Source organism: Zea mays, chromosome 2, assembly GCF_902167145.1.
Source record: "Zea mays cultivar B73 chromosome 2, Zm-B73-REFERENCE-NAM-5.0, whole genome shotgun sequence".
Taxonomy (NCBI): Eukaryota; Viridiplantae; Streptophyta; class Magnoliopsida; order Poales; family Poaceae; genus Zea; species Zea mays.
Genome location: NC_050097.1, coordinates 235,519,246 through 235,537,395, shown reverse-complemented (window position 1 = coordinate 235,537,395; position 18,150 = coordinate 235,519,246). Strand labels below are relative to the sequence as shown.

At 40.2% G+C, this 18,150-nt stretch overlaps 3 long non-coding RNA genes across 3 annotated transcripts; all 3 read right to left on the bottom strand.

Moving 5' to 3' along the window:
* Positions 1-5,597: 5,597 nt before the first annotated feature.
* On the bottom strand, positions 5,598-6,024 carry LOC112552143 (uncharacterized). Its single transcript, NR_156750.1, has one exon. It is a non-coding gene; the product is annotated as an uncharacterized lncRNA (long non-coding RNA).
* A 2,117-nt stretch (positions 6,025-8,141) lies between these two features.
* Positions 8,142-8,618, bottom strand: LOC100275943 (uncharacterized). The gene has a single exon (NR_156748.1). It is a non-coding gene; the product is annotated as an uncharacterized lncRNA (long non-coding RNA).
* A 2,126-nt stretch (positions 8,619-10,744) lies between these two features.
* LOC112552142 (uncharacterized) lies at positions 10,745-11,215 on the bottom strand. Its single transcript, NR_156749.1, has one exon. It is a non-coding gene; the product is annotated as an uncharacterized lncRNA (long non-coding RNA).
* Between the last annotated feature and the right edge of the window lie 6,935 nt (positions 11,216-18,150).

The following is an 18,150-nucleotide window of genomic DNA, read 5'->3' as shown; positions in this document are numbered from 1 at the left end:
AGGGGTCGCAGGCTCGGGGGAATTTCTCGTTGGTGTTGCACGGTGTCTCCGATCCACTTGTCATCGTGGGCCGCCATCTCCTTGTCATCGCAGCCATTAATAATCCGTCTCCACCATTCAATCTCATCCCTACATCGTGTATCGCTGACCGGAATAGAAGATGAGGGCCCATCGCGTCATCCCATCGTGCGATGTTGTGACCCATCATCGTGGGGGTACAAACCTAGTGCACGATGGAAAACTCCCTGGCGAAATCACCATCATGGAGTTCAAGAGGGGCCCCACATCTCTGTGCGCGGATCTAGACTAGCTATGGGGGTCGGGATAGCCATGTAGGCGAAATCCGGGGTAGGCGACAGCACCGGAGCCATTGATCTAGGGGTGGTTGGCGGGGATCAGTGCATCGATACCGGTTCGCTCAAAACCGTCAATCACGGGATGAGAGGTCGAGATCATATTCAAGACGTGGCTCAACTTGGGCCATTGATCCAGGATCTCACGGTCGACAAAGCATTGTCGATGGGGATCTAATCCTAACAATCAGGATCTGATTGGGCGGTTGAGATGAGCTTGTACCCTTCGTCGTAGAATTTTTGTAAGAACCCCTGTGGTTTCAAGGAGTGAACCCGCAGTCCAGGGTAGGTTAAAAATAACTGCGGACAGGTCGCAAATCTTGCCGCCTAGCCCCTGGCTTTCCTAGAAATAAAGTCGTAGACCAATTAATATGTGGAATAAAAGAATAAATGTAGAAATTGATTTTAAGTAGAAAATAAATCAGTGAACTTAGAAAATCCATATCTTTTACATTTTAGATCTGATTTTAGTGGTTCTCGAACCTACAATTTCATAGCGACACATGAATATTTTTGTGTGGTTTGTTTCAATCTTTGGTGTAATGTTATTTTTATCTATTCCTTGTCTATCTGTATGTATTACTGTGTGTAGAAGCATGGTCACGAAGAATTTGAATCCCAACTTTTAGAAAAGCACCTGGACAGTTGGATTCGCAAGTAAAAGGCAAGTTGTGTCTTTGACCTAATAATATTTATGATTATGTTCTCACTGCTGCACTGTTAGGTTAAATTGATGGGACCTAATAGGTTACCTAGTTTTGTTTACCCCACACCTTACATACAAATGAATAAATGAGTAGTCTTGCTAGTGCTCTACCTAGTTTTAGGTTAAAGATATTTATTATTCATGACCATGTTCCATTATGATTTATTATTGTTGGCTTTATTATTATGCATGATAAGATCACATTGTTTAATTGGAAGCTGGAGCGACCACCCGAGACAATAGTGCAACAACAAGGACTATATGGCTATGGACTTGGACAATTAATTACGAAAGCAAGTGTGAGATAATCTATTCCTGAAAGAGCAAAGCGAAGAGTGAGGAGCTGCCGGTATAGGGAGGTTCTCGGGTTGATCATCCAGCGATGGCTTTTTGGACAAGGGATTCCTATATCGCCCCTCCTGCCTAAAATCATAGCGGGTTCTCGCATGCAAGTGGAATTTTGTAAAGGCCTCGTAGCGTCGCTTTGCAATCGCACCTCAGTAGTGTGGTATTATGCTTGGTCGGCATATGCATGGTGGGTGCAAAGTTCTCTGAACTTTTACACGAGTTGTGGGTAAAGATGTGCCACCTCTGCAGAGTGTAAAATTGATATATCAGCTATGCTCTTGGTCTTGAGCTGCTCGGACCCTCACATGAGTAAATTAGGGAACTAAACTTAACTTCACATGCATTGCATTGCATTGTGGGTTTTTGTTTCAAATCAACTATTTAATTGGGTTGGTATTCACTTATACTTAGTAATTGCTAATAAAATTTTGACCAACAAAATTAAAATCAATGCCCAACCCTAAACATTTTCCTTGGTAAGTCTTACACTACACTTTTCCCCACACTTTCTTAGTGATGGCCATATGGGAGCTCACCCTTGCTATAATCACACCAGGTCAAGAACAAGTACGCAAGAAGAGGAGCATGAACGATGCTACGATGAGTTTGGAGGGGTCTAGGCCGTCGTCTCCCAGTCAACTATGGTTGTGGAGGAGCAGAGTCATCTTATGATGTATTTATATAGTTATTTTGTATAGAACTTATATTATATAATAAAGATGTGACATTGATTTCTGTACCATGAGCCATCATATGTGTGATACTTTATCGTATCACACATTTGAGATGCATCTGGATTTGTCCTTAAATCCGCGTGTGACAGTATCACATTGCTCATCTTGGTACATTAGAACCAACATATAAGTGGGCGTGTGCATGATCATTAATATTGCAAAACACAGAGCTACGGAGAGGCTACTATGATGGACATAATGCACCATTCGCAGTTTTCGTGCTATTATCACGTTTTTACATGTTATTATCGTTTGAAACAAAAAAAATAGTTTATTATACCTAAACATGTGCACCTATAATCTAATCTTGAAAAGTTTTATACAAATATTAAAATTATTTTTTATTGTTTTCTATTCGCAAAACAGAAATATAAATTTTGAGATGTATACCAACCTACGATATTTCAATTAGATCGTAAAAATCAGGCCATTGCCTTCGTATTTATTTAGTTAAGTAAATCATAGAAATTGCATTGAGTGACATTAGGGTACATGAATAAGAAGTTAGGATACTTGTGGAACCAAAACACAAACAATAAGATGATTTAATCAAGGCCATTTCGTGATAGACATGGCTACATAAAGACCATTGATGCACCACGATATATAACAGCGGGGTTCTACCATATCGTTCACGTTTTGCTTTTCAAGAGATTTACTCAAAATGTTGTGAGAGGCTAAACAACAACTATTATTGGTATCAACTTTTTCAGTATTTGATCATATTCGCACATTGAACATATCTATATATAAGAATATTTACCATTCTTTTTATAGATCGGTTTGACCTATGATATTCCAATTAGACCAAAACAGAACATGCCTTTGCCTTTGTATTTATTTAATTAAGTGAAGCATATAAAATGCTTTGAGTGACATTAGGTTACATGAACAAGGAATTAGGATACTAGTGGAAACCAAAAACAAAACAATAAGACAATATAATCAAGGCCATCGTGTGGCAGACATGGCTACAAAGATGACCACTCATCCACTAGGGTATATATTATCGGAGTGCTACTTCATCAATCATGTTTGCCTTCTTCGCTAGGCTTTTTTGTGAGCTTGGTGCACAACACTTCGCATGTCTTCTTGTCGCCAGGAGCCTTATTTTCTTTGGTGCACTCCTCGATGCAAGCACCTCTTATGTCATCCGCATTTGAGGGTTCTTCTGGAACCCACAACGATCTTGCCACCACAAGAAAGGTGGCAAGGAGGAGAACCACCACAATCATCTTGTTTTGGGCCATCAGTAGTGCTTCTATTTAGAATGTCATGGGATGACTTTGCTCAACTTTTCATTAGCCCTTTACATAGAAGAAAAGTAAATAAACTATGGGGAGAAGAGAACTTCACGGGCTACGGGTGATGTTAATTGTTGTGAACGTACAATTTCTAATTGCTAGTTTGATCTTCGTTTTTGCCGGGAGACCAGAGATTTGAGTGTCGTGTGGCACACATGCAAACATTTGTATATTTTTAGCTAGAGTCATCGGATATCGTCCAGACATGCGAGTAATGAGACCAGTCAGTACCTGCCTGAGGTAGCAGAGTCACCGGGCAACCCAAAATTGGTCACCTCCGTTCTCCTAGAGTTGCCGCTAGCTAACATTATTCATTGGTGGATGATCTACCATCAAACCACCTTGAAATAGACAGCGATTACCTGTTGATGCTGACATGCGCTGCCCCTCACCTAGATAAAAATAAAAATGAAGTTTAGTACTTTTTGGCGCTACATTCATGATAAACCAGATAACTTATGGGGTGTTTGGATCCTAGAGACTAATTTTTAGTCCCTCCATTTTATTCCACTTTAGTCCCTAAATTGCTAAATATGGAAACTAAATCAGCAACATGCCAAAGCCACACGAATCAGACTTGATGGAGAAGCAACAACTTGCATAATATTATCCATATGTCTTGTAAATTAATTGTGTTATGAACTTGAGGTTACAATGGATGTGACCAGTTCAAGGCTTGAAACAAATACAGTTTAAGAACAAATAAATCTAAGACCATAATATTAAATATGGAAATGGTCAATAAATTACAACTTGGCGACTAAGTGGGACAGCTGTCACCAACGCACTAGGCTTGCCCTTCACATGGAAAGATCTCGATACAAAAATAATATACATACATCTGCAATTTGATATACTAGTAGTGCAAGAAGGTAATCATATCTCCATGATTTTCTCAAAATACAACTCCATGCATTGTGGGTATTTATTTCTGATCAATTATTTAATTGGGTTGGTATTCACTTATATTTGAAATTGCTAATAAAATTTGGACCTACAAAATTAAAAGCAATGCTCATCCTTAACCATTTTCCTTGGTAAGCCTTACATTATACTTTTCCCCACACTTGTTGTGTGATGACCATATGGGAGCTCACCCTTGCTATAACCACACCAGGTCAAGAACAGGTATCGCAAACTGAAGAGCATGAAGGATGCTAAGATGAGTTCAGAGGGGTCTAGGTTATCGTCTCCCAGTCAACTATAGTTGTGGAAGATCGTAGTCGTCTTATGATGTATTTATATAGTTATTTTGTATAGAACTTCTATTATATAATAAAGATGTGACATTGATTTCTGTACTATTAGTCATCATATGTATGATACTTGATCCAAGCACACATTTGAGATGCATCTGAATTTGTCCTTAAATCCGAGTGTGACAGTATCACAATGCTCATATAGGTGGATTACAACCAACATATAAGTGGGCATGTGCATGATCATTAACATTGGAAAAACACGGAGCTACAGAGAGGCTACTATGATGGACATAATGCACTGTTCGCAGTTTTCGTGCTATTATCACGTTTTTACATGTTATTATCGTTTGAAACAAAAAAAAATAGTTTATTATACCTAAACATGTGCACCTATAATCTAATCTTGAAAAGTTGTATAAAAAGATTAAAATTGTTTTTATTGTTTTATATTTGCAACACAAAATTAGAAATTTTGGGATGTATACCAACCTATGATATTTCAATTATATCGTAAAAATTAGGCCATTGCCTTCGTATTTATTTAGTTAAGTAAGTCATAGAAAATGCAATGAGTGACATTAGGGTACATGAATAAGAAGTTAGGATACTTGTGGAACCAAAACAAAAACAATAAGATAATTTAATCAAGGCCATTTTGTGATAGACATGGCTACATAAAGACCATTGATACACCACGATATATAACGGTGGGGTTCTACCATATCGTTCACGTTTTGCTTTTCAAGAGATTTACTCAAAATGTTGTGAGAAACTCAACAATAACTAATATTGGTATCAACTTTTTCAGTATTTGATCATATTTGCACATTGAACATATCTATATATAAGATTCTTTGCCATTCTTTTTATAGATCGGTTTGACCTATGATATTCCAATTAGATCAAAACAGAACATGCCTTTGCCTTTGTATTTATTTAATTAAGTGAGGCATATAAAATGCTTTGAGTGACATTAGGTTACATGAACAAGGAATTAGGATACTATTGGAAACCAAAAACAAAACAATAAGACAATATAATCAAGGCCATCGTGTGGTAGACATGGCTACAAAGATGACCACTGATCCACTAGTGTATATATTATCGGAGTTCTACTTCATCAATCATGTTTGCCTTCTTCGCTAGGCTTTTTTGTGAGCTTGGTGCACAACACTTCGCATGTCTTCTTGTCGCCAGGAGCCTTATTTTCTTTGGTGCACTCCTCGATGCAAGCACCTCTTATGTCATCCGCATTTGAGGGTTCTTCTGGAACCCACAACGATCTTGCCACCACAAGAAAGGTGGAAAGGAGGAGAACCATCACAATCATCTTGTTTTGGGCCATCAGTATTGCTTCTAGTTAGAATGGCACGGGATGACTTTGCTCAACTTTTTATAGCCCTTTATATAGAAGACAAGTAAATAAACTATGGGGAGAAGAGAACTTCACGGGCTACGGGTGATGTTAATTGTTGTGAACGTACAATTTCTAATTGCTAGTTTGATCTTCATTTTTTGCCGGGAGACCAGAGATTTAAGTGTCGTGTGGCAGACATGCAAACATTTGTATATTTTTAGCTAGAGTCATCGGATATCGTCCAGACATGCGAGTAATGAGACCAGTCAGTACCTGCCCGAGTTAGCAGAGTCACCGGGCAACCCAAAATTGGTCACCTCCACTCTCCTAGTGTTGTCGCTAGCTAACATTATTCATTGGTGGATGATCTACCATCGAGCCACCTTGAAATAGACAGTGATTACCGGTTGACGCTGACATGTGCTGCCCCTCACTTAGATAAAAAATGAAGTTTAGTAGTTTTTGGCGCTACATTCATGATAAACCAGATAACTTAGGGGGTGTTTGGTTTCTAGGGACTAATTTTTAGTCCGTCCATTTTATTCCACTTTAGTCCCTAAATTGCTAAATATGGAAACTAAATCAGCAACATGCCAAAGCCACACGCATCAGACTTGCTGGAGAAGCAACAACTTGCATAATATTATCCATATGTCTTGTAAATTAACGGTGTTATAAACTTGAGGTTACAATGGATGTGACCAGTTCAAGGCTTGAAACAAATACAGTTTAAGAACAAATAAATCTAAGATCATAATATTAAATAAGGAAATGGTCAATAACTTACAACTTGGCGACTAAGTGGGACAGCTGTCACCAACGCACTAGGCTTGCCCTTCACATGGAAAGATCTAGATACAAAAATAATATACATACATCTGCAATTTGATATACTAGTAGTGCAAGAAGGTAATCATATCTCCTTGGTTTTCTCAAAATACAACTCCATGCATTGTGGGTATTTATTTCTTATCAATTATTTAATTGGGTTGGTATTCACTTATACTTAGTAATTGCTAATAAAATTTGGACCAACAAAATTAAAAGCAATGCTCATCCTTAACCATTTTCTTTGGTAAGCCTTACACTATACTTTTCCCCACACTTGCTATGTGATGACCATATGGAGCTCACCCTTGCTATAATCACACCAGGTCAAGAACAGGTACCACAAGATGAGGAGCCCGAAAGATGCTAAGATGAGTTCGGAGGGGTCCAGGTCATCGTCTCCCAATCAGCTATAGTTGTGGAAGATCTTAGTCATCTTATGATGTATTTATATAGTTATTTTGTATAGAACTTCTATTATATAATAAAGATGTGACATTGATTTATGTACCATGAGTCATCATATGTATGGTACTTGATCCTAGCACACATTTGAGATGCATCTGGATTTGTCCTTAAATCCGAGTGTGACAGTATCACATTGCTCATCTAGGTGGATAACAACCAACATATAAGTGGGTGTGTGCATGATCATTAACATTGGAAAAACACAGAGCTACAGAGAGGCTACTATGATGGTCAAAATGCACCATTCGCAGTTTTCGTACTATTATCACGTTTTTACATGTTATTATCGTTTGAAACAAAAAAATAGTTTATTATACCTAAACATGTGCACCTATAATCTAATCTTGAAAAGTTGTATAAAAAGATTAAAATTGTTTTTATTGTTTTATATTTGCAACATAAAATTAGAAATTTTGGGATGTATACCAACCTATGATATTTCAATTATATCGTAAAAATTAGGCCATTGCCTTCGTATTTATTTAGTTAAGTAAGTCATAGAAAATGCATTGAGTGACATTAGGGTACATGAATAAGAAGTTAGGATACTTGTGGAACCAAAACACAAACAATAAGATAATTTAATCAAGGCCATTTTGTGATAGACATGGCTACATAAAGACCATTGATACACCACGATATATTACGGTGGGGTTCTACCATATCGTTCACGTTTTGCTTTTCAAGAGATTTACTCAAAATGTTGTGAGAAACTCAACAACAACTAATATTGGTATCAACTTTTTCAGTATTTGATCATATTTGCACATTGAACATATCTATATATAAGATTCTTTGCCATTCTTTTTATAGATCGGTTTGACCTATGATATTCCAATTAGATCAAAACATAACATGCCTTTGCCTTTGTATTTATTTAATTAAGTGAGGCATATAAAATGCTTTGAGTGACATTAGGTTACATGAACAAGGAATTAGGATACTATTGGAAACCAAAAACAAAACAATAAGACAATATAATCAAGGCCATCGTGTGGTAGACATGGCTACAAAGATGACCACTGATCCACTAGTGTATATATTATCGGAGTTCTACTTCATCAATCATGTTTGCCTTCTTCGCTAGGCTTTTTTGTGAGCTTGGTGCACAACACTTCGCATGTCTTCTTGTCGCCAGGAGCCTTATTTTCTTTGGTGCACTCCTCGATGCAAGCACCTCTTATGTCATCCGCATTTGAGGGTTCTTCTGGAACCCACAACGATCTTGCCACCACAAGAAAGGTGGAAAGGAGGAGAACCATCACAATCATCTTGTTTTGGGCCATCAGTATTGCTTCTAGTTAGAATGGCACGGGATGACTTTGCTCAACTTTTTATAGCCCTTTATATAGAAGACAAGTAAATAAACTATGGGGAGAAGAGAACTTCACGGGCTACGGGTGATGTTAATTGTTGTGAACGTACAATTTCTAATTGCTAGTTTGATCTTCATTTTTGCCGGGAGACCAGAGATTTAAGTGTCGTGTGGAAGACATGCAAACGTTTGTATATTTTTAGCTAGAGTCATCGGATATCGTCCAGACATGCGAGTAATGAGACCAGTCAGTACCTGCCCGAGTTAGCAGAGTCACCGGGCAACCCAAAATTGGTCACCTCCACTCTCCTAGTGTTGTCGTTAGCTAACATTATTCATTGGTGGATGATCTACCATCGAGCCACCTTGAAATAGACAGTGATTACCGGTTGACGCTGACATGTGCTGCCCCTCACTTAGATAAAAAAAATGAAGTTTAGTAGTTTTTGGCGCTACATTCATGATAAACCAGATAACTTAGGGGGTGTTTGGTTTCTAGGGACTAATTTTTAGTCCGTCCATTTTATTCCACTTTAGTCCCTAAATTGCTAAATATGGAAACTAAATCAGCAACATGCCAAAGCCACACGCATCAGACTTGCTGGAGAAGCAACAACTTGCATAATATTATCCATATGTCTTGTAAATTAACGGTGTTATAAACTTGAGGTTACAATGGATGTGACTAGTTCAAGGCTTGAAACAAATACAACTTAAGAACAAATAAATCTAAGACCATAATATTAAATAAGGAAATGGTCAATAAGTTACAACTTGGCGACTAAGTGGGACAGCTGTCACCAACGCACTAGGCTTGCCCTTCACATGGAAAGATCTAGATACAAAAATAATATACATACATCTGCAATTTGATATACTAGTAGTGCAAGAAGGTAATCATATCTCCATGATCTTCTCAAAATACAACGCCATACATTGTGGGTATTTATTTCTGATCAATTATTTAATTAGGTTGGTATTCACTTATACTTAGTAATTGCTAATAAAATTTGGACCAACAAAATTAAAAGCAATGCTCATCCTTAACCATTTTCCTTGGTAAGCCTTACACTATACTTTTCCCCACACTTGTTGTGTAATGACCATATGGGAGCTCACCCTTGCTATAATCACACCAGGTCAAGAACATATACCGCAAGATGAGGAGCATGAAGGATGCTAAGATGAGTTCGGAGAGGTCTAGGTCGTCGTCTCCTAGTCAGCTATAGTTGTGGAAGATCGTCGTCGTCTTATGATGTATTTATATAGTTATTTTGTATAGAACTTCTATTATATAATAAAGATGTGACATTGATTTCTGAACCATTAGTCATCATATGTATGATACTTGATCCTAGCACACATTTGAGATGCATTTGGATTTGTCCTTAAATCCGAGTGTGACAGTATCACATTGCTCATCAAGGTGGATTACAACAACATATAAGTGAGCGTGTGGATGATCATTAACATTGGAAAAACACGGAGCTACGGAGAGGCTACTATGATGGACATAATGCATCATTCGCAGTTTTCATGCTATTATCATGTTTTTACATGTTATTATCGTTTGAAACAAAAAAATAGTTTATTATACCTAAACATGTGCACCTATAATCTAATCTTGAAAAGTTGTATACAAAGATTAAAATTGTTTTTTTATTGTTTTATATTTGCAACATAAAATTAGAAATTTTGGGATGTATACCAACCTACGATATTTCAATTAGATCATAAAAATCAGGCCATTGCCTTCGTATTTATTTAGTTAAGTAAGTCATAGAAAATGCATTGAGTGACATTAGGGTACATGAATAAGAAGTTAGGATACTTGTGGAACCAAAACACAAACAATAAGATAATTTAATCAAGGCCATTTTGTGATAGACATGGCTACATAAAGACCATTGATGCACCATGATATATAATGGTGGGGTTCTACCATATCGTTCACGTTTTGCTTTTCAAGAGATTTACTCAAAATGTTGTGAGAGGCTCAACAACAACTATTATTCGTATCAACTTTTTCAGTATTTGATCATACTTGCACATTGAACATATCTATATATAAGATTCATTACCATTCTTTTTATAGATCGGTTTGCCCTATGATATTCCAATTAGATCAAAACAGAACATGCCATTGCCTTTGTATTTATTTAATTAAGTGAAGCATATAAAATGCTTTGAGTGAAATTAGGTTATATGAACAAGGAATTAGGATACTAGTGGAAACCAAAAACAAAACAATAAGACAATATAGTCAAGGCCATCGTGTGGCAGACATGGCTACAAAGATGACCACTGATCCACTAGGGTATATATTATCGGAGTGCTACTTCATCAATCATGTTTGCCTTCTTCGCTAGGCTTTTTTGTGAGCTTGGTGCACAACACTTCGCATGTCTTCTTGTCGCCAGGAGCCTTATTTTCTTTGGTGCACTCCTCGATGCAAGCACCTCTTATGTCATCCGCATTTGAGGGTTCTTCTGGAACCCACAACGATCTTGCCACCACAAGAAAGGTGGCAAGGAGGAGAACCACCACAATCATCTTGTTTTGGGCCATCAGTAGTGCTTCTATTTAGAATGGCACGAGATGACTTTGCTCAACTTTTCATTAGCCCTTTATATATAGAAGACAAGTAAATAAACTATGGGGAGAAGAGAACTTCACGGGCTACGGGTGATTTTAATGGTTGTGAACGCACAATTTCTAATTGCTAGTTTGATCTTCGTTTTTGCCGGGAGACCAGAGATTTAAGTGTAGTGTGGCAGACATGCAAACGTTTGTATATTTTTAGCTAGAGTCATCGGATATCGTCCAGACATGCGAGTAATGAGATCAGTCAGTACCTGCCCGAGGTAGCAGAGTCACCGGGCAACCCAAAATTGGTTACCTCCACTCTCCTAGTGTTGTCGCTAGCTAACATTATTCATTGGTGGATGACCTACCATCGAGCCACCTTGAAATAGACAGCAATTACTGGTTGACGCTGACATGTGCCGCCCCTCACTTGGATAAAAATAAAAATGAAGTGGGACAACTAAAATAGACAGCGATTACCGGTTTACGGTTTAAGAACAAATAAATCTGAGACCCTAATAATAAATAAGGAAATGGTCAATAACTTACAACTTGGCGACTAAGTGGGACAGCTGTCACCAACGCACCAGGCTTGCCCTTCACATGGAAAGATCTAGATAAAAAAATAAAATACATACATCTGCAATGTGATATACTAATAGTGCAAGAAGGTAATCATATCTCCATGATTTTCTCAAAATACAACTCCATGTACTTTGGGTATTTATTTCTGATCAATTATTTAATTGGGTTGGTATTCACTTATACTTAGTATTTGCTAATAAAATTTTGACCAACAAAATTAAAAGCAATGCTCAGCCTTAATCATTTTCCTTGGTAAGCCTTACAGTGTACTTTTCCCCACACTTGCTGAGTGATGACCATATGAGAGCTCACCCTTGCTATAATCACACCATGTCAAGAACAGGTACCACAAGATGATGAGTATGAAGGATGCTACGATGAGTTCGGAGGGGTTTAGGTCGTCGTCTCCTAGTCAGCTGTGGTTGTGGAGGATCGTAGTCGTTTTATGACGTATTTATATAGTTATTTTGTATAGAACTTCTATTATATAATAAAGAGGTGACATTGATTTCTGTACCATGAGTCATCATATGTATGATACTTGATCCTAGCACACATTTGAGATGCATCTGGATTTGTCCTTAAATCTACGACAAACCATCTACAAGAAAATTATTGAGAATTTAGTAACCACAAACTAGAACCGTTAACCTCTTGTCGAGTCATTTTCCTTGTGATTATCCCAAACTTACTACGCAAGTCCTAATGAACTAGTTCACACATATGACAAAATTAAATTGAACACTGAAATATGGACTATCTGGGCTTAGAAGTGCAAATACTAGCACAAAATAAGACCGGAAATGTAGCTCGTTGCTAGAGTTTTAACCCCCACAAAATTTATGGCTAAAAGATTCTTTATTCATACTAGTATATAGCTCGTGCTAAAGCTACAATCCCGTAGAGCGGTGGGGTCGATGGCAATGGCGGTAGTGGTGCGAGGGGAGGTTTTATGGCAGCAGCAGCAGCAGCGGGAATACTGTGGGGGAGGCTAGGGGCGGTGTGGTCGCAGGGGAGGGGATGGAGAGAAATGAGGGATAAGGGATGATCTTAATAATATTGTCTATTAGATTTGAGTGAAGTAAGGGTAAGGGGGTTATCTAGCGATCTGAACCGTTTATTTTAATGGTGTGTTAAGTTTGGATGCAATTTGTTTGGTGGATTTAGTAGAGGTTATGGATGTGGGGGTGATTTTGTTGGGTGGGTTTTGCAAAGTTTAAACTAGTAGGTTATATAGTGGTATAGATAAATTGTACTAATGATTTAATAACTCACGTTACTAGATTACAACACACATGGGTAACAAGATATTTTATAGCAGAAAGCAGCACATAGAAAATAGTCCCATATGTTTTCTGTTTGATCTCGCTAATTAATCAGAAAGCAGCTAGCATGTAACTCACGTTAACAGAAAACAGTCCAGATTCCAGAACACAGAGAAGTTAACGACTCAAGTGACAGCAGCAAGTAGTGACAAAGCAATAAACCAATGGTAGGGCTGAATTCAAAATAGCAGCGATAGTAGATCAGACATAGTAGAGTGGCTCCACAAACGAGGCGCTCGTCCATGAGCATGGGCGCGGGATACCATGGACCAGCGCCAAACTTCTCGACATTACGACCAAGTTCGCTGACATAGAAAACGTGGTGGAGGACATTTTCCACAAAGGGAAGGCCCCGCACAACACCGGCAACACAAGCAGCGTGAAGAAAGACCATCGGGAGCACCCCGACAAACGGCGGAGGGACAACCGCCCCCGGCGTGATGACAACAAGGTTGCCACCGCCGATCGCGGACCCATGCCACCGGCGAAGAACGGTGGCGAACATTTCCAAAAGCTAATGGACACCCCATGATAGAATCATCTGTCACAAGCTCCGAGAGTGTGAGCTCTTGAAGTGCTACATCACCAAGCCTCCAAGCAAGAAGGCAAAGCCTGATGAAGCAGTAAAATCAGCGGAATAGGATGCCACCGAAGGACAATTTCCTGAAACCACATGATGCCTCATGATGTTCGGTGGACCCGAAGCCTATAGCGACAAACACTGTCTCAAGATAATGCACTGTGAGGTGCACGCGGTGGACCCCGCCGTTCGTAAGTATCTTCGATGGTTAGAATTTCCAATCGTCTTTGATAGTCACGATCACCTAGAGATAATCCCACATCTGGGAACCTACCCACTCGTCGTCAAGCCAATTTTGGGCTCGAAGCGTCTTATGAAGGTGCTCATGGACGGGGGAAGCAACCTCAACAGCATGTATGTTGAGACTTTGAACCGACTGGGGATCATGTGCTCTGAACTATGCCCCAGCCTGGTGCCCTTCCACGACATCATTCCAGGCCACCAGGCCTACCCCTTGGATGGACCACACTACCCGTCACCTTTAGCGACACCTCCAACTTCCACACTGAGCGGTTGTGTTTCGAGGTGGTGGACTTCCCGGGGTCCAGCAATGCCATCCTCAGGAGGCCATTCTACGTCAAGTTCATGGCCATCCCCAACTACACCTACCTAAAGATGAAGATGCCCGGCCCCCATGGGATCATCATGACGAGCTCTTCCTTCAAGGTCGCCTACACGTGCGAGCGTGACAACTGCGATCTCGCCTCAACATAGGTGGCCACCAGAGAGATGGCGAATGTAATTCCCAAATTTTGGGATAAAATGTATAAAGTTTTGGAAATATAAAAGACCATGTGATTACTTGTCTCTTTTCTCCTTCTTGCATATCCAAATAATGGGATCAAGATATATCATTAACAATTATTTAAAAGAAAGGGATGCATTACATGTTGGATTTTTATTGTTGCGCAAGAGTTTGTGAAATTGGGATTTGAAATGAATTCAAATTAGAGATGAAGCCATAGAAATAAAACAAAGAAAGAAAGACAAGAAAAAAGAGAAAGAAAGAAATAAAACAAAAATTACAAAACGATGAAAAAGACCTCGCCATGGCACGGGGCCCATTCTGCTTCAAGCCGGCCCAACCAGCCTTCAGTAGCATCCGTGCTAGCCCACCTAGGGTCACCGCCAGGCGGGTCCCACTACTCGGTCTCCCCTTGCGCGTGCCCTGGCCGTAGGATCCTTGCGCCGTCAATGTGGTCCCACTCGCTAGCCCGGTCCCGCCCACACGCCGGCTGCACTCGCTGAGTAGTGGACCTAGAGTCGTGCACCTTCCTTCTCTTCCGCGATGAACTCCGGCTGGCGTAAATACGTAATAGAGTCGCCGCAATCCTCGTGGGCGCCAGCTGACCGAGTAGTTGTCTTGGTTCGACTACAAAAAGAAGCCAAGCACCCCCTCCTCGTTCGCGTTCACCACTTGAGCACCGAGGCGAGAGGAGAGGGTTCGGGTCGTGAAAGAGCGTCCGCCGCTGCCGCAATTTGCCGCCCTAGTCGAAGCCTGGAGCGCATACGCAGGGTTCGTGTGATTGTCGTGGTAGGCGGAGTGTGAACAACACTCGTGGTTCACGCCAGGATATTCTCAAGTATCTATTCCTTTCTTGCCGACTCGGCAATAACATGTCCAAGACTGAGTTTAGAAACGATTACAATATTATTTATACCCAGCACACCTGCCCTCATCAATACGTATAACTCCATATACCTATACGTGCCACTCTTCACCGATGTACTTAGTATTTGGCTTTGGTACGCGATGGTTGCGCCGGCTCTGACTGCCTTCCTTGACTCCCTCTGTCTGTGCCTTCTGTTGCACTGCTTGAGTCCGGTCCTCTGGCTGGTCCATGTGATCTGCTCTGCTGACATTTCCCCTTCTTTAACAATAGCTTGACCCAAGCTGGTGCTTGTGGAAATTTCTGCTTAATGGACTCTCCATCCTCCCAGGTTGACAGTGACACTGGACAATTGGACCACTTAATGAGCAACTGCGAATCACCTTACCCCCTTTACGAAGAAGCCTGGACTCCAAAACTTCCATCAGCACCTGCAACCCAGTAAAGATATCTGGAAGAGAGTCAGTGCTAGGAACCCGCACGCCGTTGGCTGATTTTAACTGCGATACATGAAAGACCGGGTGAATAGCACTCCTAGATGGTAACGCTAGTTCATAGGCCACAGGATTGATCTGCTTAATCACCTCAAAGGGACCAAAAAATCGAAATGTCAGTTTAGAAACTGGTCTGTCAGCCACTGATCGTTGACAGAAGGGCTGAAGTTTCAGAAAAACGTGATCGCCCACAGTAAAAGTTCATTCCACTCTACCCTTATTAGCCTGTTTCTTCATTCTGTCGTGAGCACGCTGAAGATGGAACTTGACTTGCTTCAACATTTGTTGGTGACCAAGCAACCAAGTTTGTAAATCAGGAACCGAACACTAATCAACTGTGTCTAATCCAAGCTGAGAAGGAGCATGACCGTATAACACTTCGAAAGGAGATTTACCCAGAGTGGTATGATAGCAAGTGCTATACCAAAATTCAGCCAGCGAGAGCCAAGAGTACCACTGTTTTGGGCAAGAATGAACGAAGCATCTCAGATAAGCTTCCAAACATTGATTAACCCTTTCCGTCTGACTATCAGACTGTGGATGATAGGCACTACTCATGCATAGCTTTGTCCCAGCCAATCTGAACAATTCTTGCCATAACTTGCTAGTGAATATGGGATCCCGATCAGACACAATCGACGATGGCAGTCCATGCAACTTATATATGGCTGACAGATAAAGCTTAGCTATAGTTAGAGCTATGAACGGATGAGCTAGTGGTAGGAAATGTGCATACTTAGAAAACTTATCCACCACAACCATGATACAATTGTACTTGTGGGACACAGGCAGCCTAGAAATAAAGTCCATCGTCACGACTTGCCAAGCATGATCTGGGATGGGTAGGGGTAACATAAGTCCAGGATATTTGCTCCTATCCAGCTTGGCCTGCTAACAGATTGAGCAAGTGCCAACAAACTCACGAATCTGATTTTTCATCCTAGGCCAACTAAATAATGCTTTAATTCTTCTGTACGTTACCGGAAAACCTGAGTGTCCCCCTATGGCACTGTCATGCAGTGAAGACATAACCTTGGACTGCAATTCTTGGTTATGACCCAGTCACACCCTGCCTTTATGCTTGATCACCCCGGCCACCAACGTGTAATGCTCCAATGGATGACCTGTTGATAAAGCACTAAGAATTTTTTGAGCAACTTCATCATTTTCATATCCTTTCGTGACCTCAATTAGCCAACTAGGGATCATAGAGGAACTACCCAGGACATGCAGCTGCAGGGTAGTGTCATCGGATTGTAAATCTGCCCTTCTGGATAAGGCATCAGCTACCTTGTTCTCTACCTCCTTCTTGTAGATAATTTGAAAATTAAGGCCCATTAATTTAGTCAAAGCCTTTTGTTGCCAAGGTGTTGTGACCCTTTGATCATCCAGGTGAGTCAAACTTTGCTGGTCGGTTTTAATGAGAAACTGAGCATGTTGCAAATAAGGTCTCCAATGATCAACTGCAAAAAGTATCGCCAAGCACTCCTTCTCATATGTTGACAAAGCAGCATTCCTAGGACCCAGAGCTTTACTAATATAAGCGATAGGATGTCCATCTTGCTGTAATACAGCTCCAATGCGTACCCCACTAGCATCAGTTTCAATCACAAAGGTTTTAGCAAAATCTAGAATTACCAGAACTGGTGCCTTGACCAGAGCATCTTTCAATGCCACAAAAGATTTTTGTGTGGTGTCAGTCCAAACAAACATTTGGTCTGTCTTCAGCAGGTTGGTCAGAGGTTTACTTATGATGCCAAACCCTGCCACAAAACGTCGGTAATACCCCGCCATACACAAAAAACTTCTCACCTCCTTGACAGATTTCGGAATTGGCCAATTTTTTATCACTTCCACCTTGGCTGGTTCAGTAGAAATACCAGCAGCACTGATTACATGGCCCAAAAATTCCAATTTGTCTTGGGCAAACTTACACTTGGACTGTTTTAGTTTCAACTGATTCTGGGTAAGAATACCAAAAACCTGTTCCAAATGTCCAACGTGATCTTCTAAAGTAGTACTATAAACCAAAATATCATCCAAGAATACCACAACACACTTTCTCAAAAGGGGAGATAAGATGTGATTCATAAAATCTTGAAAGGTAGCCAGTGCTCCTGTCAGACCGAACGACATGACCTTATATTCATAGTGTCCATTATGCGTAAGGAAGGTTGTTTTATACTCCTCTCCCTCTTTAATCCTGATTTGATGGTAACCAGCCCTATGGTCCAACTTTGTGAATACAGTGGCTCCACTCAGCTCATCTGCAATCTCATCAAAAACTAGCATGGGAAACCTATTCTTCACCATATAAGCATTGAGTTTCCTATAGTCCATGCATAACCTCCACTC